Consider the following 23,774-nt stretch of genomic DNA (forward strand, 5'->3'; position numbering starts at 1 on the left):
CAGGTTTTGAGGATCTGGTGTCTTACTGACTGCTACAACTATCCCAAAGCCTTGTGCATTATGTCACATTGCAGGAAAAGCTATGGTAATAAAAAAAAAAAAAAAAAGGAAAAGCTATGGTAATTGTGCGTTGGTGTTGTACTTTCTTTTACAGACTTTAAAAGAAAACTGAGAGACTTTGGGAAATGTAACTTGTTTTAGAGGCTACCTTATTAATATAAGACATAAAGCCACCAGGAAGCAATTTGATTCCAAATGTTATTTTATGATACCACAATAATGCAAATAGCAGTGACACTACTTCCCAATGAAAAGTGGTAATTAGACAGTATATAAAGACAAACTCTATGACAGCAATAGCGATTGTAAGTTGCCTTTTGCGCAATGTTTGTCCAGGCATAAGTGTGTTGTATAACAAACGTTTGGAACCAAATATAGCCTTATTTTAGGTCTATAAATGTTTTCATCCGTAGGTTTCTGAACATATTGCATTAAAACCTCGAGCAAAACATCCATGCTCTACCTTGCATGCTGGAAATGCCATAAAATCTAATATCCTCATACAGGATTGTCAAATTTTCCTCAGACAAAATAAAATGAAATGTCTTGATCTTTTTTGCTTTAAAGTCTTCCTCAAATTCACCAAAAACTACACTTGTTCAATTTAACTCTTGAGCAACAAGAACGTTCTAACATCTGTCCACTTTGATCACTTTTTATGGAGCTTTTAGCAAAATGCTTGTAATGCAAGACAATAAAATTACAGTTGTCTGTAGTGAAATCCGATCACATTGAACATACAATGTCTTGTACACTTTAGTCTTATGGTTAACAGCAAAGTTGTTTGTTCTCAACCCAAACAATTCAGTTAAAGGCTCAGTGCTTTGCCTCTGGAACATTTTAAACCTGTTCTTCTGGTCGGAGCTGCTTGTCTTGCAGGGTGAAAGAGTTGGTAGTGATTAAACTGGAGGGAAATTCATCACAATGCTTTTACCCATCACATCCTCTCACATCACCCAATGAAAAATGAATGGGCACTTGCTAAAAACTAGTGAGCACCTCTCTCTCCTCGATGTCTCCTTCTCTTGTTGTTTGTGTGTCTGCGGCCAGCCAAAGGGTTCTGTATTAAAGAGAATAAAGGAAGACGCAGATCATTAATTGATGGGCCTGCTGCCAGTGCTGCATTACAGGCTCTTCAATTTATAAAGTGGTCAAAGGCCAAGGTCAAGGATCTTTGTGCCCCTTCCCCAACTGCAAGCATGTGAATTATGGACCTTTATTAATTTGAATTAGCATTTCAAGGTTTTCAGAGTGAATGTGCAACATATTTTTTTATCAAGGTAAAATAAAAAGTTTGGGATCAAACAAAAATATTTCTTATATAGTCTGCATACAGCTATACGTGGGAATCTACATGTCTGTAAGTTAGTCCAGACCTCCTGCCTCCCATTTTTCTCCATTCTCAACAAGCCCGCTGGACACCTCTGATCTGTGTTTTGGTCCTATCATCAAAAACCTGCAGTATGTAGGTCAGACTTTAGCTCAGCAAAAAGAAAAAATAAGAGGACAGAGACAACAGTGTGAGAAGTCAATTATTTTCCACTGCTCAAAAAGCGTCTTAGGGCACAAATGCAGTATGATGCAACTACAAAGAACACACAAAATAAGCATGCAAGCTGTTGTTCTAACATCTGTTTTATTTGCTGTTAGTGGGGGTTTTTGGTATGTTTGTGTGCCTCAGTCCACTGTGTTAAGATGTAAGCTTAGTTCTAATCTTCTTGTAGTTATCTATCACACTACTGCTAAGACATTGATTGGACCAACTCGTTAATTGATACCACAGGAGGACTGCCTGCCGGGGGTGGGGGTGAGTCCCTTGGCGACCTGAATGAAACAGCGTTCACTTATTGTTATCGAGTCCCAATCTCCTAATACACGAACACCGTGAGTGGGATAAGGGCCTATCCAACGTCATTAGGAGCTCCACACAGTGTTCCAGCGCATGCCAGTCAACGCACTTGCCAACAGGATAAGTTGGCACAAGAGACGTGACAACTGCCATCATTAATTCCTCCAAACACTTATACAAACATATGTCATCACACACGGGCTTCTTTTTTCTGTTTCAGATTCCTGAAAAATGCAGATGAAAAACTTAGTGCAGCTTATCGCCGTTCTCATGTTCTCAGCACTTCAAACCCAATTTCACAATAGCTGAATGTGAATACGTTCCCAGATGAACTATAGATTTTGATTGAAACAGTTGTGTGTTCTTAAACCTCGCTGTTATTCTAACCAAGCAGGGCTATTGTCAGATCATTTCCACAGAGAGAGGAAATAATATGGTTTTGTCTCTGAAGAGTTTGTGTGCAAAGAAAAGAAGAAAAGATTTAAATCTGATTGTATTATTCCTTTGTGTATTTGTAAGTCTGAGGGTAAAGGGAGGAGAGACATTTTTTACAACCATGTTGGGAAGCCAGAGGCAAGTGTATATAAAGGTATTCAGCTCTGGGATGATCAGAGGGCGTGGGCTCAACATATTCATCAAGGATTTCCATGGGGACAGAAGTTGAGCCACAGCACAGAGGCAAATGTGGACCAAAAAAGAGAAAATATTTATTCCAGGAGTGGAGAGGAATGGTACTGGAAACAAGTGGATAGGCAGGGAGCAATGGATTATGGCTGCATTCATGTCCTGACTCTATTTTGTAATATACACAAAAAGCAAACAAACAAATAAACTCCAGTGCCACTGTTATTTTATCATTTTAGTATGAGAGCAGAGGGAAATATGAGTGATGGTGAATAATGCAAAACAGAGTGAAACATTTACTGCAACTTTAAAAAATAAACATTTTGCCCCCTCTTTGAAAGACCTGGATGCTCTTAGTGCCTTAATTTACAAAGTCCTGTTGACTGCAAGAAAAGGTGTGGTCAGGAGGCTTATTGGTTTGTATTAAGAGGCAAATCTCTGATTGTTACTATCTTTGAAGTGTGTGATGTTGCCAAAAGTAAATAATAGACACCTGATGATTTAAAGAGCATGCCCAACAGCTCCACTGTAGAGCTGAGGACTATAGCTCAAAAAAAAAAATATAGGAGACATTTGTACAGTCCACTTATGGTCAGGGTTATAGCATATTTCCACTATTATTATTTTTTTCTTCGTAATTGTGAACAAATTTTTATGAGTGCAATATTAAAAGTGGTGCAAACAAAAACTGGTAGACGCCTAAGTTAAAGGACTCTTATGCTGTTTTCAGAACATTCATGCACCACCTAAAAGCAATCAGTCCTTTTAGTAGCAGACTGGTAAGAAATGTGATGTCAGGGACTTTTAAGTAAATTTCCTATTAAGTCATTCTCAGTTAAATATTTTCTTCAGTTACACTTTTTTACCCAGCACTTTTGTAAAGTTATTCAAACATACCAACAACCTTTTCTCTGTTGATTTGATTTGTTGAACACAGTGGCCCACACACGGTCCTTTCACAGCATTTGTCCCTTTCCACACAGTTTGTTTCCTCCGATGATTTTTGAGCATCAAGCCACCCGACCCATTATATTACTGTATCCCTTTCATATCCTCTCTGCTTTCATTTCATCCAACCGCCCTCCACCGTGCACCTGCTTGCCACATGCTTTTAATGCTAATATTGCCTGGTTTAGCAAGGCTCAGAAAGTCATCATGCCAGCTTTTACCTCCCGTACCAAACGGCAAGAGAAATACCTTTTAGTGGACTGAACTCGGATGCTCAAAATGATGAATTCTCAGACACTAAATCAGATGAGGTCAGTGAAAGTCCCTATGTGAAAAAAACAAACCAACTAAAGGTGTAAACAAACAAACAAAACATAAATACATACGAAAAACTTTGAAGCATGAAAACGAAATCCACAACAGCAATCAAAAACCTTGTGCTTTTGCTCCAGCTCCTGAAGCATCTGCAATCTGATGAGCAACTTTTGAGTTTCTTCAATAGTAAAGGTTAAAACAATTTTTTCTGACATTACTTTCATATCTTTGCTGTGAAGCTAGACAAGAGTTGAGTTAATATTAAAGACTTGGAATTGGGAAAGGTGAGCTAATGCCAATTTCTCTAAGAGCCATATTAAAAAGAAATATGTCAGCTTGGCTGTGAGCATTCCATTTCAATATCGTTTTTGGATGACACCTAATGGCAATTTAACTCCACCCCTGTTTTTTTGTAGTGCAACATTTTTGTGGCATGTTCATTCTTCTAATACGAAAGCTCTTGTATGTATTTTCAACTGTCTCTGCCAAACACATCACTCTTAATTATTTTGGCTAATAGAACAAAATGAAGAGGTTATTGAAAAAAAAAGACATTTGGAAAATGTCTATGTGGGATTGAGATTAGAACTACACTTTTCTCCATGCTAGGCCGCAGTCTCATGTAGCTGTATGGGGTTTGACCCGCATGGGTGGAGCGGGTTTATGGGTTGTCTGGGCCAGTGGAGGGTCATAGAAAGGTGCAGCTGCATCTGAAAGAGAACGCAGATGTGTCCGCAGCATGCCCGTAGAAAAATGTTCATGAACATTTTTGCTCTACTGGGTCTCCGAGCGGTCTTTTATCAGGCTAACACCTGTGTGGGTTTACCCATTTTTTGCCTGCAGACAGCCTGTATCCACCAGTAAGGGAAATGGTGACTAAGGCATTAGCTCCAGCGGCCAAATTGGTAATGTCAAACATACATGCCTTTGGGAAAAATAAGAGGATTCTTTTCTCTAATAAGAACTTACACCAAAGACATAATAAAAGAACATCAATCCCTTAATAGGTCTTAGAAATACTCTAATGACACCTTTGATAAATGTGTTCTCTAGTTCTCTATCCTGTTGTATTTGGTCTAAACTCAGCCTTTTTTTTTTTTTGGCATCCTAGGAGCAGACCTTCTTGTAATCTTTTAAAGTGCTCCTGACCAATGCCTCTGCTGCTTTCTGAAGGACTTTTAAAAGGTTTTCTTCGAACGCTGCCTGTTTTTCACACATTTTCTGTCCAGTGTTGGTACCTGTGCATCACCAGAGGATTTAAAATAGACTCTTTGCTGTGTTTTCCACGTTGTACGGACATAGCGGCAGTTTATCCCAAGAGTTGTTTGCTTTTTATGCTTGAATAATTTATAAGATAGCATTAGGTGGCTATCAAGTATGCAAAGAAATACAATTTTTGTTTGTTTCCAATATGGGTGATATATATATACTTGCATATATAATACAAACATGCGAATAACTGCGTTTTTAATGTAAGCTTCTGGCTAAAGTGGCAAAATGAAGCTAATTGTGGGTGAACAACCATCTGCGTCATAGGAATTTCTAGATACAACATATCAAATTGAGTTTTCTAAGACTTTTGTGTATATGTTGTATCATTAAGTATGTAACTTTTACTCCTGTTTGCATATAAATAAGTGCATTGGGGGTTTTTTTTTTTTCCATTTAAATCAAAGCAAAAGCCATCAATCAATCACAAATCTGTTTGGAGATGGTACTTTTATTGACTATTCTAAAAGTTTAGTGGCAGGGAAAGGGAAAACTTTTTCAGCAACTATAAAGCTGCATCAGAAAGAGTCAAGTAATTTTGAGATTGCATTAACCTCAAATCAGATTATGTCTTTGCTGTGCTTTTCATAGGCAGTTCATTTGCCAGCAACATTGTCCGTGATATTTGAAGCAGTTATGCAGCTCTGTATCAGTATTTACGAAAACTGTGACATTCAAAATGCTCTATTAATCGTAAAACATGCATGAAAGGAAAATAATTTATCATTATTAATTTTCTGTCTTTTCTCCAACATACTTTTCTTTATTTTAATATTTGTATAGTTTGTTTGCAGCTTGACAATGAATTCTGGATTATTTTTTTCCTCCAATATGTACAATAATTAAGGCTAAGTTTGTTTGTTTTTTCCAAATGCCGTAATCTTTTACTTTTCCCTTAAATTTTTGGTTTCAACTGTATTTTTTCTATTGTAAAATTGTTCCCAGTATTCTTTTAACTATGATTAAGCAGTTTTTAGCCAAAGTCAAAAAGCCTGTGTCATTTTTAAGACTTAGTTTCTGCAGAGCAGTAGGAGTTCTGTTTTTTACTGTGAATTTATCCTTTTTTTATTATTTTTATATGTCCTCTATCATGAGAAAAATACGGAGCCCGTGTCCTGACATGGAAGTAATAAAACATCCAAAGGCTACATGCTACGTATCCCATCATGCATCACACATATCCCATATTGCATCTCGACCAATCACCGTGCCCCTGTAATTGTGATGCCTTCAAAGACAATAGGAGAAATGATAGACTACGTAGCATGTAGCCTACTAGCCTTCAGATGTAAAGCGACCGCTAACGAGTATCCAAATAAAAGACAAGTCTTGAATATTATTATTCCTGTTCAACCCTAAACTACAATGTTCCATACCGCAGCTGGCTGGCCAGTAGACGGCCAGCCAGCTGCCCGAATGCCGGCATGACAAGCAAAAAAGCTCCGCGGCGGAGCTAAGTGCTATGTCCGGTGAATCGCTGTGGTATGGCGAAGCAGCAAGCTTGGGTATCCTAAATCTTATGATATTCTTCTTATATTCATTGAGACAATAATAGATTGATCATTCTTGTTTTTCTTTTTCCTTTCTTGAACGAATGTGGGTCACAGAGACACGGAAGTTACTGCTGAAAGCGGCTTTTGTGGCAGGACAGAGAGCATATCCGTGTTTATGAATGACTTATGACGTGAATAATTATTTCGTTCGAAAGAATTAATTATTTAGAGGGAACGAAATAGTATTTTGTGGGAACGGAATAATATTTTGTGGGAACAGAGTAGTATTTTGTGGGAACAGAATATTAATTTGTGGGAACAAGATATTAATTTGTGGGAAGGAAATATATTTTATTTTTCTATGTCAGGACACAGGCTCTGTAGTAAATGCTACAAAAACACGTAAAAAGCACCAAAACATGATTATCCTTGGAATGGGTTCTTAGGGAGTTTCAAAGTGTTTTCAGTTAATCATAGGCTTAGCTTTGGCTTAATTTTATAAAATATGCCTCTTGATCCTTTTCTTTAGATCACTACATTTATGAAACCATATCTACTATATTAAAAAATATGATTTTGAGATACATCTGCTAAAACAGTGTTACGAGGTCAACACAACCACATGTAGCTCTATCCTTTGTACATCTGTGTACACACTTTATTTGTATCTGTGTGTATTTGTATGAGGGAGTGTACCAAAAAAGAGGGAAAACCTTACTGTTTGACTGCTAGCTCTGAGTTAAACAGATGCGTAAACAGAGATAGGAGAGCCAAGTCACATCAAATTACACCAATCAACAGAAATCAAATGGTCTCCTACACTCAACCTCTTTATTCATATAAACCCAGGGAAAGAGAAAAGTGATCTGCCGAATGTTTTTTCTTCTTATCAAAGATGAGAGAGGATGAGCTCCTGGACTGCAACTATCAAGGAAATATCCTCAAACATTGAGGGTCTTTTATGTTGCAAAAAGCATGTGGACACATACTGTGGAGTAAATACACCGGTGACACATACCATCACATGCCTCATAAACCTTAATGTCACCACTCCAATGTCTCCATAGGCTCCAGGCAAAATAGAGAGCCCACCACAGAGACAGCAGAGAAGAGGGAGGAGCACACGAGCGAACTGCGATGATGAATTGATTGATGAATGCAAATAAAGATGAATGCATGTGGCAAACACAGATAACAAGAGGAATATGAAGAGTACAACAGCCGCTTCACTGTATCATTGTGGCAGAAAATAAGAGTAGCTGATATGTATCTGGCCTATTAATGCCACGGCAGCGACAGTGAACGCACCACTAAACAGATATGTATCTGTTATCAAAAACCATACGGCCCCAAAAAATGATGGCTGCCACTCTTGCTGCACCACCACCAAATAACAGTGATAGGACAAACAGTTGAGCTTCATTGCTTCACATCCTCACTTTATTACCATATGGACTGATTCTAGATGTGAGATCACTGAGTACATAGCAAGTTGAATAATGACCAGCTGTCCCCAGGGCAACATCACTCCATCACAAAACATCCTGAGCAGCAATAACTAGCAGACACAGGAAAGAGAAGTGTGTGTGGCTGTTTGAGAGAGGCGATTCAGAAAATAAATCACCTTTAATGGAAACGTGATAAAATACATTCATGTCTTTCTCTGTCTCTGTCTGGAAACAGTCTATGAGCCCTGAACAACTTCAGGGGCTTTCTTCACCCCTGAAATTTAAATTAAAGGGTCAGCAACAGCATTTCTCTGTCTTTTCCTGTTAGTTTCATTTGAAAGTTTCCCATCTGTCACAGGTTTAATATTTCCTAATGAAGATTAGCCCGCATGAAAACTGTTGACAACTTTGTGTGTGGGTTATGAACAGTAATGAGGACCCCATCTCTCGAAAGGCAGAATTGTTGGAGCGGATTTTTCTTTCTTTTAAAGGTTGAACTCTTTTAATGACATGAGCACTACCAATTATTTTCCATTCTTGTGTGAGACGGGCATCACTATGCAGGTAACATTTATTTTTGCAACAACGTTGTACTTTATCGTTAAACATTTCTTGAAACTTTTCATAAAAAAATATTATTTAACATCTCTAAAAGGCATTCTCAAACTTTGTGTGCGATGATTGTTTTTTATCATACAAAAAAAGATGTAAGCTTTAACTTTTCTAAGTTGAAATTTGCACTTTTTTGGGTTAATAAAAGGCTAAAAATCAGATGTGAATCAATAATTTTTGACAATACTCAAAGAAAAACTACTTTGAAAAAACATAAAGATTTGTCTTACCATGTTGTAATTGTTGTAAAGGTTATTGAAATATAAAACAATAGAAATAATTTATAAAGCTAAAAAAACTACTTCCACGAGAGCATACAGAACTGTTTAAGTAAAGAGGAGGAGAATATTTATGAAAAAATGACAAACAATCTTGTGTGAGGACTATGTGTATTTCTGTTTTGGTGAAGTGGAAAAACATGTAAGAAAGCATCAAAATTAGTACAAATATTACAAACACACACACACCTACACACAAAACCACTGAAAACTTTGGAAACGTATAACTCAGAGAACGGGACAATCGACAATCATAATTTCATGATGTGGTTTTGATGCATGTTTGGGGTAAATTTTCTTTACTTTTTTTGTGTTTGTTATAAATGATTTTATGTAAAAATGTAAAATATATCAAGAATGGGATGGAAGTTGATAAGATTTTTCCTTCACCCACTCTTTTTATCATGTCAATTTAACTATTTTTATTTTGTGTTTCATTGCGTTCAAATGTCCATCTATTGCTCGCTGTTCCATTTGATCGTACAGAACTGGGAAAAAACGGCTTTTGTCTTTTCAGGCCCCTCCACATGGAACACTCTACAAAATCACCTGGAAATTAAAAGAACTCTGTCATTATTTGAAAGGAACAAATACAGACCCACATGCTGGAACCCGGAAGGAAGACAGGAGAGAGAAGCTAAGTAAAGATGATTTATTTCTTTGCAGGTTGTGGAGACGTTGGCGAGGATGACAGCTGGCGGCTGCAAGTGAGAAGCTGAGTGAGAGACTGGCATACAGGTTCGAGGTTGTGGCGTGGGAGGAGGATAGGCATGAACATGATCGTGGCGCAGCGAAGAGGTCCAAAAGGTTTAAGGAGCGTTCCCAGGTTTTCACTCGTGAAGGGTTTGTTTTCCTGGAAGCCAGACAAAAGCAGAGATTAACGTGGGATCACGGTTCAAGAGCAAAACATAGATGACCAGACTAGGCACCATGGAGGAGCAACGAACTGGCGAGGAATGCTGGATCTGGATCTCCTTATGAAGGCTGCAGGTAGATGAGTTGAGTGGAAACAGCTGGGAGTCCTCAGGAGCAGAGCAGAGAGGGGAGGGGGAGGAGCGCTGCCAGAGGCACCATGACAAACTCATTCCTCTTAATATTTTTAAATCCAGGCTGAGATTGGAAGAGAGTCACTTTTAACTGTACCTGTTCTACATAAGCCCTCATTTTTATTTAGTTTATGTTTTAAATGTTGATATTTTTTTTATAAATGTAATTTATTGTTTCCCCCTAGCCAGGACTCACTTGAAAAAGAGATTCTTAATCTCAATGGGACAATTGGAACAATAAAGCTTTAATAAAAAAATATATATTTTTATTTTCCCCAATTAAATAATAAAAATAATAATAGTCTACTTCTTACATTGTATTTTTCAAACTTAACCGTAACTATTTTTAATTACTATTTAATTAATAGGAAAATTTGATGCAGGACACATTTCATGCTGGGAATCTCCAGCACGCATCTTGGCAGACAAAACCCTTCATCTCTTCTCATCTCTTTGCTGGAAAACAAGTGTTTGGAACAAATGTAGGAATCCAACAAAACTATTACATGACAAGATTTAGCCACGGGAGAAAAAGTATTGCAACCTATTCAGCTTGAGTTTTATTGCGTTGCAAAACATTGTTCAAACAGTTGCCATATTTTTTTGTGCTGAACTAAGAAACGCATTTCGGTAATAAAAATAGGTAATATCAAACCAAACAAAAATGACATCAATGTGGACTTCCCAACAAAGAAACAGTCCAAAAACGAAGTTCTGATCATAACACATTAAGAAATTAGTGGTCTCACAAAGTTTTACAGGAATTTTGGCTCATTTTTGTCATGTGGTACTTTTAAAAAAAGTAATACTGTTATTCAGCATCTCTTTGTTAATGAATCAATGTCTTTCTCATGTGTTTGTCAAAGTTTCTTTTTATATATCCGTTAGGAGAATAATGATCTCAAAAATGTATTTAATTGACAATGTAAAGTAAAAAAAAAATAGCTCACATTTATAACTTAACTATATATTTATAATGCATGTAGACTAAGAAAAAAAGTAAGCAAAAGAAGTATTATTTGTTTGTTACTTGCATCTAGAATGGCGATGTTGCATTTAGGTTGAAGGCAGATGTGCATTTACATTTATGGAGGAAAACTCTGTACACCTTTACATTTGAACTTAAAGCTCCTCTAAAACCTTTAAGATGTGTCTCATTTGTACTGAGCCAATGTCCTGTCATGGAAAAAATAAAATATATCTTGTTCCCACAAATTAATATCTTGTTCCAACAAATTAATATTGAGTTCTCTCGATATAATTAATTCGTACGAACGAAATAATGAATTCATGCGAACGAAATAATTATTCACGTCATGAGTCATTCATAAACACGGATATGTTCTCCATCCTGCCGCAAAAGCCGCTTTCAGTGGTAACTTACGTGTCTCTGTGACCCACATTCGTTCAAGAAAGGAAAAAGAAAAAAAATAGATCAATTTATTAATGTCTCAATTAATATAAGAAAAATATCATAAGATTTAGGATACCCAAGCTTGCTGCTTCGCCATACCGCAGCAATTCATCGGACATAGCTCCTAGCTCCGCCGCGGAGCGCTTGTTTGTCATGCCGGCATTCGGGCAGCTGGCTGTCCGTCTACCAGTACCGTGTTTATGAATGACTTATGACGTGAGTAATTATTTCGTTTGCATGAATTAATTATTTCGCGGGAAAGAAATTGTTTTTCTTGGGAAAGGAATATTATTTCGTGGGAACAAGATATTAATTTGTGGGAAAGAGACATATTTTATTTTTTCCATCTCAGGACACGGGCTCCGTACATTTGTGCACTTTTTACTTCATTTCTCTACAGAGTGAACATGCTTCAGATTTAAAATAGAGTAAAATAAAGTATCTGTTGGAAAGTTTCGATCCTGTCCAGCTATGCTGGTGATGTTTTTTTACTGGACTGCAGCTCACACTGTCGATGGTGCTGCTTTTGCAACTTTTTTTTGGTATGTTTTACTCCGTCAAAGAAGGAGCAGCAATTCATAGTCTCCTGTTGCATGCATTCTCTCAAAAAGTTGTCTGAACAGAGCATGTTGTGTCCGTTCCACAGCAACATTGTAACACAGCACCCCCAAGAACCCCACGGCTCTCCGTCACTGCCAGCATCTTCCACATAATCACTGACACGCTGCTCCAGTGTGCATTTCTCATTCGCATGCACGCCCGCTGCAGCTCTGCATGCAGAGACGCTCAGGCAGCCGGTTGACACTCACATGTGGATCCACAGATGCTGGTGTGGCGCCTCCGTTTTGCTTGGAGAAGCAGAAACGGGCGATAGGAGGCAGGAGGGGGTGAAAGAAAGGCAGGACGGCGAGGGAGGGATGCAGGGAGGGGAGCCACTGATGGATGGATGGATGGATGGATGGATGGAGGGAAGGAGGGAGGGAGGTGAAATGCGGAAGGGACGCCAGGGAAAGGAGGAGGAGGAGGAGGAGGGGGTCTGAGTGGTTCTTGTAAATATTTATATTGCATTACGATACGCGAGACAGTGAGAAGGAAAAGGGTGGAGGGTGGAGGGGACCAGAGAACCGGCGGGGGATAGAGCGTCCATCCTTTTATTAATTTTATTCCGGACCGCTAAGTTTAGCATTCAACACGTGTCGCCAAAGATGGAGGGAGGAAGGGGGGGGGGAGGAAACGAGAGATACAGGGGGAGAGAGGGAGGTTGACGGTTGCCAGGCGACGGGGCGCATATACTGAATTTTAACAAAAGAACAGGGAAAGAGGGAGAACGGGAGAGAGTGCGTGTGAGAGAGGAGAGGAAAGAGGGGGGAGAGAGGTGAAGAGAGAGATCAGAGAAATTGAATACATGTAGAACAGATACATATTTAGATAGATATTTCAGTGTGTGTGTGAGTGTGTGTGTGTGCGCGCGTGTGGCGGCGGTGGCTGTGGTGGGGGGACACCTGCAAAACGGATACCTCAAACAGGGAAAGGATGTGAAAAAGGATGGAGAGACGCGGGCAAAGAGGGGGGAAAGGCTGGTGAAAAACAGTAAGTGGAATTGTTATTTTTTCTTTTCTTTTTTTAATGAGCTTTGCAGTGCCGTGGCATTTTTTTCATCCTCTTCCTGCTGCTTCACTCCGCGCAAACACGCACACAGACTCTCTTGGTTGGATTAATTGCGGCTCGGGCGCAACGCGTCATTGAGACAGGAATAAGGGGCTCTGCTTTGGACATCTGCAAGGACGCCTGTGATGGGGGAGACGGATGTATGGAGACGGAAAGGTGGAAGCGGCCGGCGCACCGGGGCTTTGACCCCTCTGTCATTGCTGCGCCTGGAAACTCACAAGCGCACAGGTCCTTTACGGCAGACTGAATAGATAGCTCAGTCATACGCACTCATGCGCACACTTTACAGGTACTTCAATGATCATAGATACCCAGCCTTCAGGCTAAGATTCTGTCTGTCTGTGCATTATTAATAAAGAAAGAGTTTTTGCTTCGTTTAGTCAGAGCTGGCTGCAGTTTCCCCCCGTCACTTTACTGCGGATCCATTAATTGAAGTGATCATATCTGTTGATGCTTATTTTCTACGTGGTCAGTGGAGATGCGTGAGTGCGTTTGTGCGTGTGCGCGTCTGCCTGTGCGTTTTGGAGATCCAGCTCTACGAGCCCGCAAGATTACCGATCAGTTTTCTCCGCTGTCATTCTATTTATATCCCGATACGTGAGTATTTGGGCGTATATGGCGGGACAGAGTTGCCCCTCTGTTGCCACCGAGGAATCTTTTCCGACGGGCTGACTTGCCTCTTAACACATCAGACAGCTGGAATTCGTTTTTTACTCGTTTTTTTCCTCCATCTGGGAGTGTGAAAGAGCCGATTTGACTATGCAGATTTCTAAATCTCCTGAATAACTTTTGCTTTTGAATAAAAAGCAAGAGATTAACATACAAAAACCTCCAAATATAATTTATTGGAGGGGAAAAATAGGGAAAGTCGGGCCTTGCAGGATGATGAAGACCACCAGGGGAAAACATCTTGTTGTTGACCTGTAAAATGGAAAAGGATGTTTTCTCACACAGATTTACTGCAGTGCTTGAGAGTGACAATGTCAAATTTATGGGCCTGCACTGAGAAGTCATTGGATTCATTAATCCAGTTTGTAATTGTAATAAATGTGTTTGTTTTCTCCATGTCTGTGGGGGTGAATTTCCCCCACCCCCCTTCTGTGCTGAATCCTCAAGCTGATATCCATTTCAATCAGCTCTTTCACCCACAGGTGATGTGCTCATCGTAGTTCATCACTTCGCCTCACAAACCATGTGAAATGTTCCGCACAGGCGTACTGCAGCAGTATGCTGCATGCCCTGCTGCCCCCTAAAGTGTTGCCTTCAGTGTCCCTTTCCCTGCTGTACAGTTGCTCGGAGAGATCGGTACTGTACCAGCTGTGTGCCGCGGTAGACAGGAGGGAAGGGGGGATGAGAGAAACAGAAGGTGTGGAGGGAGGGAGAGATAACAGAGAGGGTGTGAGGAAGACAATACGGGAAGAACCGGGTCAGTGTTAAGATTGCTTGAAGTGAATCTCATAGGGGGCTGTGATGGGAAGACACAGATGAGAGGAGCAGAGCCAACATTCAGGGTCTCTAATCAATTTGATCTGATTGATTCTTCACCAATAGTTTAAAAAAAAGCCTCAAACCCACCACCCACACCTGCTTTTTCTTCCATCTACTCCCTTTTTTCCTCCATCTTTTTTTCACCTCCACAACCTGTGACCTCTTCTGCACATCACCTTTTCTTTTCTACATCTCACCTCTCCTTTCATCGTGAGCTTTGATGCAGCATTGGCGGGGGCTTTCCTCCTTCCTTTTCCCCCCACAAAGATCCATCTTCCACCCTCAGTACACATGTCACCGGGAGTATTTTTTGATACAACTCATTAAGGTAAAGCTTGTTAACCAAGAACATCAATTAGCCTTTAATGAGATCAGAGGCGGTCGTTTTGGAGCGATTACATGGCTCCCCTCTCCATGCATGCTTTTCTGGCCTCTGCTGCAGGTTTTTGGAGCCGTGAGGCCCAGTGATGGTCCTCGAGTGAAATGTGACATGGGATCTATTTTGAGGAAAATTCAGGTTTTCATGAAAATGTTGAAAACCTATAGGAACAAATAAGCCCAACTTATTAGCTACAGACTTTAATATTCTCTGATAACTTCTCTGCTTTGTAGTCATTAAATAAATCCATATAACTCGAAAAAAGATTGCTCTATAATGAAATCATGAGGGCAGAAACGTTGAGCAGACTGGCTATCAAACCATGTGAAAGTCTTAATTGTACAGTACAGATTCTAAAATTTTAATTCCTTTTTTTAAAATGTTCAGTCTTAAAAATATCTTCTGTGAATTATAAGAACAAGTTTTTACATTTTTAATATTACAAAATCTAGCGCATAGAGAGAACTTGATTTAAAGGTTTATATAATTGAATAAGGCTAAAGGTTGCTTTCCCAACCAAAGCAGGCGTATTTGAAATGGATCAAACAACGTGAAAGAAGCTGAAGTTTTTCATTTATTTATTTTTTTTACACGCACTGCATGCAGCTACAGCTGACATGACAGGTCAATTCATCAACTTGTCAAGGGAATCATTCGCAGCAGTCAGAAACAACAAAAATACTTAAAAATAAAAACAAACTCAGTAGTTCTTAAGCCCCATGTTGTCTCTTAAAAGTCTGGACTTTGTGCTTTGATGGTTTTATATTTAAACTGTGTTTTTTTTTCAATTTACCACTTAATATTATCTGATGCAAATATCTGGCTCTAGAGAATTTCAAGCGCTGCAAGAAGAGTCATTAAAATACACATTTCTAACATATAGTATAATGAAGAACGATAGCTAGAAACAATCACCCACCATAGAGTTTTTTAAGAGCTATCAGTCGAGCTCTTGGAAATCTGTGCTCAGAAAGGAGCACACAGATTGTAACACCCATACCCAGAGGAACCACTAGTTGGATTCTCCAGACCAGAGGTCCCCTTGATATACAAACAAACTCCTTCCAGCATGGCAGGCCGTCACTTAAAAACACAAGTGGAGATCAAAAGAGACAGAAAGACGAGCAGAGGGGCCAGCAGATTGACAGATTAACAACACAGTGCAGGTGCAATGACACAGGATGCCTAGGGACAAGTTAGCATGCACTTCTTGCACACAGTTTCTATCAAACAGTTGCGTACACACAAATGCATGCATAGACCTGAACCAAAAGCCTGCGGCGTGTTTTGGGAATGCAAGTGCAGAATGTTAGCAGGCACACAGCTTCAGATGGCTGCATGCAATACACAGTCACACAAACTCTCTGAAAGTGCATTCAGAGAAAGACCCTTGGGTATCTAGTCAGAGAAACACACATGCGTAGCAAAGACAAAAAACACAACCAGCGAACACTACACACAAACACACAAGTCAGAGTTTTGGATGAGAAAAGACCTAGGGACCCTGCCCATGGTATGCACACTGATTATGTCGTGCACACACTCAATGCACCAAACATACATCGGTGTGTGCACCACAAAAACAGAAGCACACATACAGAGGGAAGGAAAATAAAGGGAAGCATTGGAGGGATGTACAGCAGTATTTTGCGCAGCAATTTTGCAGCAGTGTGGTGCAGTCCCTCATCGTGATGGATGTTGCAGGAAATGACAGCACAAGTGGTTATTAAAAAGAGGAAATGGGGGCATTTATAAAAACTATGTTAGACTGTGTCTGCAGCCCATGTTGCATGTCATGCAGGGCTTTTGTGTCGTGCGTTTCCAATGCTGTAGACTGGGCAAAAGCAACTCATTCTCTTCTCAACAAACTTCACACATCGCATTTCAAGCAGCTTACATACTGAAAACAATAATATATTGGTAAGTTCCAGGTACAAAGTTGGGCTTAACGTTAAATTGAAAAAGTGCTTTCTGTTTAATATTTTAAATGTGTACAATTCTTTTAGGTTCCATTTATACAGATGTTACAAATGCTAATGTGCTTGCATCTGAATAGATTGTGCATGTTCTCGTATTGGAGAAGAAGTGAAGGTTAGCAATAAGCAAAGGAGGGTTTTGAGATGAAAGTTTCTCCAGTGTGTTTTCTTAAACTTAAATAGTTTTCATGGAAGCAATTCTGTAGCATAATTAAAAATAAAAGTCAAAACCAGAAATGCTTTTTCATTTTCAAAATGAAGCTGTATTTTTTGACTCAAAATTAAAATGAAAAAGCAATCCGCCAAAATGCTTTTTCATTTTCTTCTTCAACACCGCTTATCCTGTCACTTAATTTGACAAACAGTGGTGCGTCCGCAGAAGGGCGGAAATGCTGCTACGTAGTCCTGAGAAGCTGTGTAAAATAAGCAGAAGTTCACAACCATCACAAAGCCCTCTTCTCGGCAGCTAACACAAAGCTACTCTGCTCCTAGCATGTGTCTCTTAGCAGCCGGACACACGGAGATAGCACTGACGTCATCGCCCTGACGTTTATTCGAATTGAATAATGCGACAATGTTCGCAGGGTGGATGTTAAAAAGAAAATGCAATCACCTCTCTGCATTTTCGTTTTAATTATGACACAGAATAAGCGGTTTTAAAGTATAAAATGAAAAAGCATTTTGAAAGAATGCTTATTCGTTTGAATTTTGAGTAATTTGATGCAGTTACATTTTGAAAATTAAAAAGCATTTCTGTTAATCCATTTTAATTGTCAAATTAGACATTTCTAAATGAATTTTGCTACACATTTACCGGAGAACTTTTTGAAAATGAAATGTCAAATACCATTTTTATTATAATTTTAATTAAGCGACAGAATAAGCAGTGCTGAAGAAGAAAATGAAAAAGCATTTTGGTGGATTGCTTTTCCATTTTAATTTTGAGTCAAAAAATGCAGCTTCATTTTAAAAATGAAAAAGTATTTCTGGTTTTGACTTTTATTTTTAATTATGCTACAGAATCGCTTCCATAAGTTTTGGGATCAAAAGGAGCAATGTGAGAAAATTCTAATTTGTATCAATGAAAATGGACTCTGTTAAGATTCAAGCTATCTAATTCAGAGGCGGCACATCTTTTAGGGTTGATTCAGTTGTGCATTAACTTCCTTTAATCTTCCAAATGACCCACTTGAAATCCCAACCATGATCTGGTGCTGCTCAGATTCATCAGGGTTATTGTTATGTAATCTGCTCAGTTAGCAGTGGCATCCTCTCAGCGGCTGCAGCTTTGGGAAATAGAGACACTCATTCACATATTTTGCAGTGAGCAGTCCAACAAATCACAGGTTCATTCATGGGATTATCTGTGTCATCTGCTTTTATCCAAATATTAAGTCAGCTGTGTTGGAATTCACAAGTTTAGCTCATTCCCTTTGCTGGCCTTTTTATTTTCGAAATTTCACTATTGCTGTTCAATTCAAGGCTGTAAGTCACACTAGATGAATCGTATTAATCCTGATTATTCATTATTTAGTGGTTCATTAACAAGTAAACCAGATGCAGACAGACAGTGATTGGTTTATCTTTTATTAAATCCAATCAGTTGTTTGCAAGGATCATTATTTAGATGTAACTGCCAGTGCTGATTGTTTTGCTTTTTTTTTTTCAATTGCACATCATATCCTTTAGGAATTTTTTCATCTCTTGTTATGTTACACTGTTTCTTGGAACTGGTTAATTAACATATGGGAAAAAAAAGTAGTCACATTTCTGTCTGATGAATTTCTGCAGCTCTAAGAGGTAACCCAAAATGAACAAAACAGAGCTTAGAACACGGCATTTAGATTCCAGTTAAGAACAACAATCTTAAGAAGAAAATCTCAACAAAGTAGTAAAAATATCTCTCCATGCAGCAAGTCATTTTTATTTAACAAGAAATAATAAGATATCAAAATCTAGAAATAAGGAGTTCCCCACAAGCATCCACAAAGTGAAAAATAAGCTACAAAAGTTTTCTGTTAGATAGAATCACTAACAAAAAGATAAAAAATAACTGTCTTGTTTTAGGCAAATAATTTGCATTCATTAAGTATTTATGTACCCAATTTTAGTTAATTTTGATTACTAGTGTAACAAGTTCAAATGACTCATTTTAGATACCAAATATGAACAAAATGATAAATAGGATCTTAGTTCAAGTTGACCCATTTTAATAAAACCTCATAAAATCCAAAAGTATCACTTATTATTTTTAAAACATAAATCTAAAATTTAAATAATGAATATGAATGCCAGTCTAACTTGTCCATATTTATTACATTTCAAAATAAAATCCATAAAATTAAACCAAAAAGTCACAGTGGAATATGAGTTTTTTTAAACCTTAAATCAAGTTTTTCTATTGTCAAGATTATGGAGCGAAAGGATTTTGACTCAATTGACTCAACCTTATTTCTAGATCCTAGCGCTTAATGAGACAAAAAGTTCTTGACTGTGCTGATTTTGAGAAAAGCTTGGTAAGCTTTTCTCAAAGAGAAAGAGCAAAGACAAATTTAAACAATCGGAAACCTGTTAAAACGTCTTGAATATCTAAAAACAAGGTTTTAAATATTTGCAATTAATAAAATTGATTGCAGTGTCATGACAAGTCAAGTGAAAAAATATCAACATTACATATTCTAACCAGTTTAAAACATTATTCTGTCCTGTGCAGGAATTTAATCCTAAAATCCGAACAGAAACGATCACAGCGTCCTGCCAATTTGGGTGTTCACTTCCTGAGCCCCATTGATGCAGCAGCGTTTATGATGGCAGATGACAGCAAAGTGTTCCAACACCTTTCTCTGCAAGTGGGGGGTAGAGCCAGATGTGCTGTGAAAGCCATTCAAACCTTCACCTGAGTACTGCTGTGTTGGAGATTTCTCATGTGACACCATCCAGCTTAACGGCAACAACACGTGGCAGCCCTCACTTAATGAGTCACATTTTACATTTTACTTAACGTCCCTGTGCCTGTGCAAGTGTCGAGACTAGCTGTTCATCCATGCAAAGCCTGTGTGTGAATTCCTGCAAGTGAGGGTGTGTGTTTGTGCACCTGCCTGTGTGTGACCTTGCACAAAGGCAAAACAGTTATCAGTTAAGACTTGCCTCACCAGTTTAATCTGTTTATCTACAGAAAAAGATTTTGAATAATTGCTATGCGGAGACGAGTGTTTTTTTTCTGTTTTAATTTTTTTACCCATTTGCAGTTTTTACAGAATGTTTCACCTTACAGGTCCTGAAAGGGCTGCCTTTGCCGGCTGCTTTTCATCTTGCTCTTTTAATTAGTAACTGATTTAGATCTGGCTAGGTGATCCCAGTGTCTGACCAATCAATGGGGGAATTAATGGAAGCCGCTGTGCAAATGGGGCAAAGAAGCTGTGGTATTCTGCAGCAGCTGGCTCAGAATGGAACGTTTCTGTTTAAAAACAGAAGATCATTTTTAAACCTCGACTGTGGTTCCACTTAGTTCTGGATATTCCAATAAGTAATTGCTCCAGCTTGTCAGATCTGCTGAGAATCTCCGTCCCCGATTTCAGTCTCAGTGCTTGTTAAATCAGCCAAGCATTTTATTCATGATTATGCTGTATGTTATGCAAATTCACAGTGGGGATGTAAAATCATTCCTATATGGCTGACCACAGAAATTCACAGAACTTGATTTAATTAGGCACATCCCCAAAAACAGAACACTGGGTATTTAATCAGTAAAAATTCCTATTTCCTACAAATATGCATTTGGGTGACACATTTGAAAGGATATTCGGGACATGTACAAAAAGAATGAAAACACTTGTTGCATTACGTAAATGATGTAATATCACAGTCAGGTGGGAGTGAAAGTACAGCAAGCATCTCTGCAGTCCTCTGTTATACGAGATGTCAGGTGTCACGGTGAAAAATGAAATACCTGGACTTCTTGGCTGGCCTAAAAGTAAGCACTTATGCTGTAATTGGCAGCATGCATGCAAACTATAAAACCTCTTTACAAAACTATTTTAATTCGTCTATGTCCCGTTAGTCCTAGCTCATTAGAGGCTTTGAAATATTACGCCTCTGACTAACATCCCCTCTGCAAGATCCCCAAACACTGGCCTTTTCAAATAATATTTATGAGTACTCATACTGTAGTAAACTATTTGTATCCAGTCTCTTCTGAATGCGAGTTGCTTGTGTGCAGAAAGAGAGAAAGGCCTAAAAAAAGAGGGCAGCTGAAGTATTTCTGTGCATCATTCATACGCAAATCATTTTTCTTTATGTTGTCTGCACAGCCCAAAGAAACATGTATGTGAGCGGTCACTATCTTGAGGATTATGTGAATGACAAGTGGTTCAAATAAAACCCATGCATGTGTGTGTGCTAATACTAATAAATGCTCACAAAGTGGCCTAAGCTTTATTGCAATCAAACTGACAGTCTTATTTCTATTTATTTGCTTTATTGCTGGACGCGTTCTTGGTCGTACGTAAACTCTCCACTTGGGTATTTGTAGACTTTGAGCTGAGTGTTGTGCGTTAGAAAGACAACATGAAGAAATGTCAAATATTTCAGTAATGATCATCCATAATGGAAGTGATTTCAGTCACCGCCTTTTGTCTCTGGCGTGCCAGAAAGCTCAGTTTTTACGATTGTGGCTTTTTTCCTCTGTCGCAAAAAGAGGTCAGAAAATTCTTAGTGCTGGTGCGGCTCGGCCAGTGGTGAGCTCCGTCTGATTTCAATCAATTCTTGGAGGAAGGAGGAGCGTTGAATTGCTTCCTTTTCAATTAAGGAGCGTCATCCCTTCAATGTACAGAAATGAAGTCTGATTAATTGACATGGTCTACTGCCATGCACTAGAGTTTAATCTGAATCCATAAGAAAATCCATTTCAAATGACCACTTTAAGTTTAAAGAGGCTTAAATGGCATTGTCTGAAGAAACATGAACGTGATGGAGACTGTTTCATCATGTTCTGACAAAAGGTTACAGAAAAGGACACCTAAAGACATTTTGACAAGAAGAGCCAACTAAAGTTTAATCTGTGCTCCTTTACTTACAAAATATACAGAATAATTCCGCACACGCTTTGCATTGGTGCTTTCTCACTTTAAGAGACACAGCATTGTAAAATGTAATTTATACCTTATTTATAGAACAAATATCACCCTCTTATGTGGCCCTACCTTAAAGCTGTAAACAACAATTCATCACCTAAACAGTTTAATCTGTGTCAGATAGCTGCTAAAATGTATCTAATCTGCATAAAAAATGTTTTCTAACAGAAGCTGTAATCTGGTTTACATCCCGTGGAATGTCTAATGTGAAAATATTTGGCATTGTAGGAACCTACTGTCATGAGGCTTAGACAGGCAGCTCTGTCGTTTGTCATCTGAATGGGTTATGATCGCCACAGCTATCAAATCCAACGGAGGCGGCGGGTGCAGCAGCAGGCTGCACTCCTGCTATTTACAGCCATGCAGTAGAAACACAGCGGCCCAGTGTGCTTTGCTCCTGCATGCTGCGCTGTTGCCGATCACTCCCTGCACTATGTACAATGGAGAGGAGAGATGCTCGCCTGCCTAGTGGCTCTTCTGCTCAACGGGGATCAAAGAGGGAGAAGGAGAGAGATGCAGAAATGAGAGAGGAAGTGATTGAGGGAAGACAGGAAGCGGGGAGTGAGTGAAGTCCAGGACAAAGAACGGGGAGGCCTCGAGACAAAAATCTGAGAAGTCGTAGGAAAAAAAAGAGCCACTGAAGATGAAGATGCTGGAGTGAATGAATGGATGAGAGGGTGAATCACTGTGCAAAACCTACAAATCCAACTTTCTGGGGACTGTGGGAAGGGAGTATGGGAGTGTGTCAAAGTGAAAAGGGGGTGAGTGAATGTGAGTGTGGCAGGACAGTGAGGGAGAAAGATGGTGGTGGGGGGGTCTGTTCCGTCAGAGAGGACACACTCCAGTGGCTGTGATTGAAGTATGGGCCAATTATCATGAGGAGCATAGAGCTCCAGCTGCACTCTTCTCTTCATTTCTCTGCTCCCACTCCCATTTTACCCTGCACAACACACACACACACACCTTCACACATACACAATGTTTCACCCACTCATATGCACATAGGTACCACAGTGCTCCGCCACTTCATCTCGTCTTTTACTACGGTCCCGTGTACAGTCTGGCTGTGAAGCTCAGAAAGTTAGCAGCCACTTTCAACACCTTTCTCAAGCTCACAGCTGTCTTCAGTGTGGAGAAATGAAACAGAACATTAACTCTTCACTTTCTATAAGAAGCAGCAGTTCATATCTCTTAAGCTATTTTCACACCACACCTCAGCAGCACATATTCAAGCGACCACTTTCAAGGAAAAATCTATGTAAATGCACGTTTTGGGCTTCCGTGTTCACAACTCTTATGTTTCACACATCACTACCCAGGTTTTTAAGTCTAAGAGCTCTACGAAATGTGCGTCCATTGAACGCATGTTGAAACTGGAACCAATTGAACCTTGACCGATCAGAGACTGATTTGGTAGTGACATAGGGATGGCGTTCCTTGTAATTCACTGAAGTACCAACCGTTTGAAAAGGGGTCATGGAGGGGAAATTAATTATTGCGTGATGGAGCTCTGACAAAAAAACCTGGAGCAACATTCACAGGACATTTCGTACCAAGCCTCTTCCAACTGTAGGTACATGCGCTAGTGTTGGGTAGCCACATCCCAGTGTGAAAACCATATACTTAAAGCGCGTTCAAAAACGCTTATTTAGCAAGTTCTTGAGTGTGCATCACATTGCTGGTGTGAACATAGCATTGCATGCCAGTTGATATTATACTTAGACTATGGGTGTGTCGATTGATCGATTATTCGATGAATTTATTTATATTCCTAC

At 39.2% G+C, this 23,774-nt stretch overlaps 1 protein-coding gene and 1 long non-coding RNA gene across 5 annotated transcripts in view; one reads left to right on the plus strand and one right to left on the minus strand.

Annotated features, from left to right (window-relative positions):
- Positions 1–9,534: 9,534 nt before the first annotated feature.
- LOC144984422 (uncharacterized) lies at positions 9,535–12,443 on the minus strand. The gene is made up of 2 exons (XR_013648071.1): positions 12,166–12,443; positions 9,535–9,749 (listed from the first exon to the last, which is right to left on the minus strand). It is a non-coding gene; the product is annotated as an uncharacterized LOC144984422 (long non-coding RNA).
- Positions 12,444–12,593: 150 nt separating this feature from the next.
- The window catches only part of grin2db (glutamate receptor, ionotropic, N-methyl D-aspartate 2D, b), a 61,375-nt gene continuing 50,194 nt past the window's right edge, over positions 12,594–23,774 (plus strand). The window contains exon 1 of one of the 4 annotated variants that reach the window (XM_023964580.2): positions 12,594–12,946. The gene's annotated coding sequence lies outside the window, so the exon portion shown is untranslated. Of the gene's footprint in view, positions 12,947–13,032; positions 13,314–23,774 lie in introns of those variants that run through there. The other 3 variants (XM_023964578.2, XM_078932729.1, XM_023964579.2) reach the window with 3 other exon arrangements.

Source organism: Oryzias latipes, chromosome 16 (genome assembly GCF_053564925.1).
Source record: "Oryzias latipes strain Hd-rR chromosome 16, Olatipes_Hd-rR_3.1".
NCBI lineage: Eukaryota > Metazoa > Chordata > Actinopteri > Beloniformes > Adrianichthyidae > Oryzias > Oryzias latipes.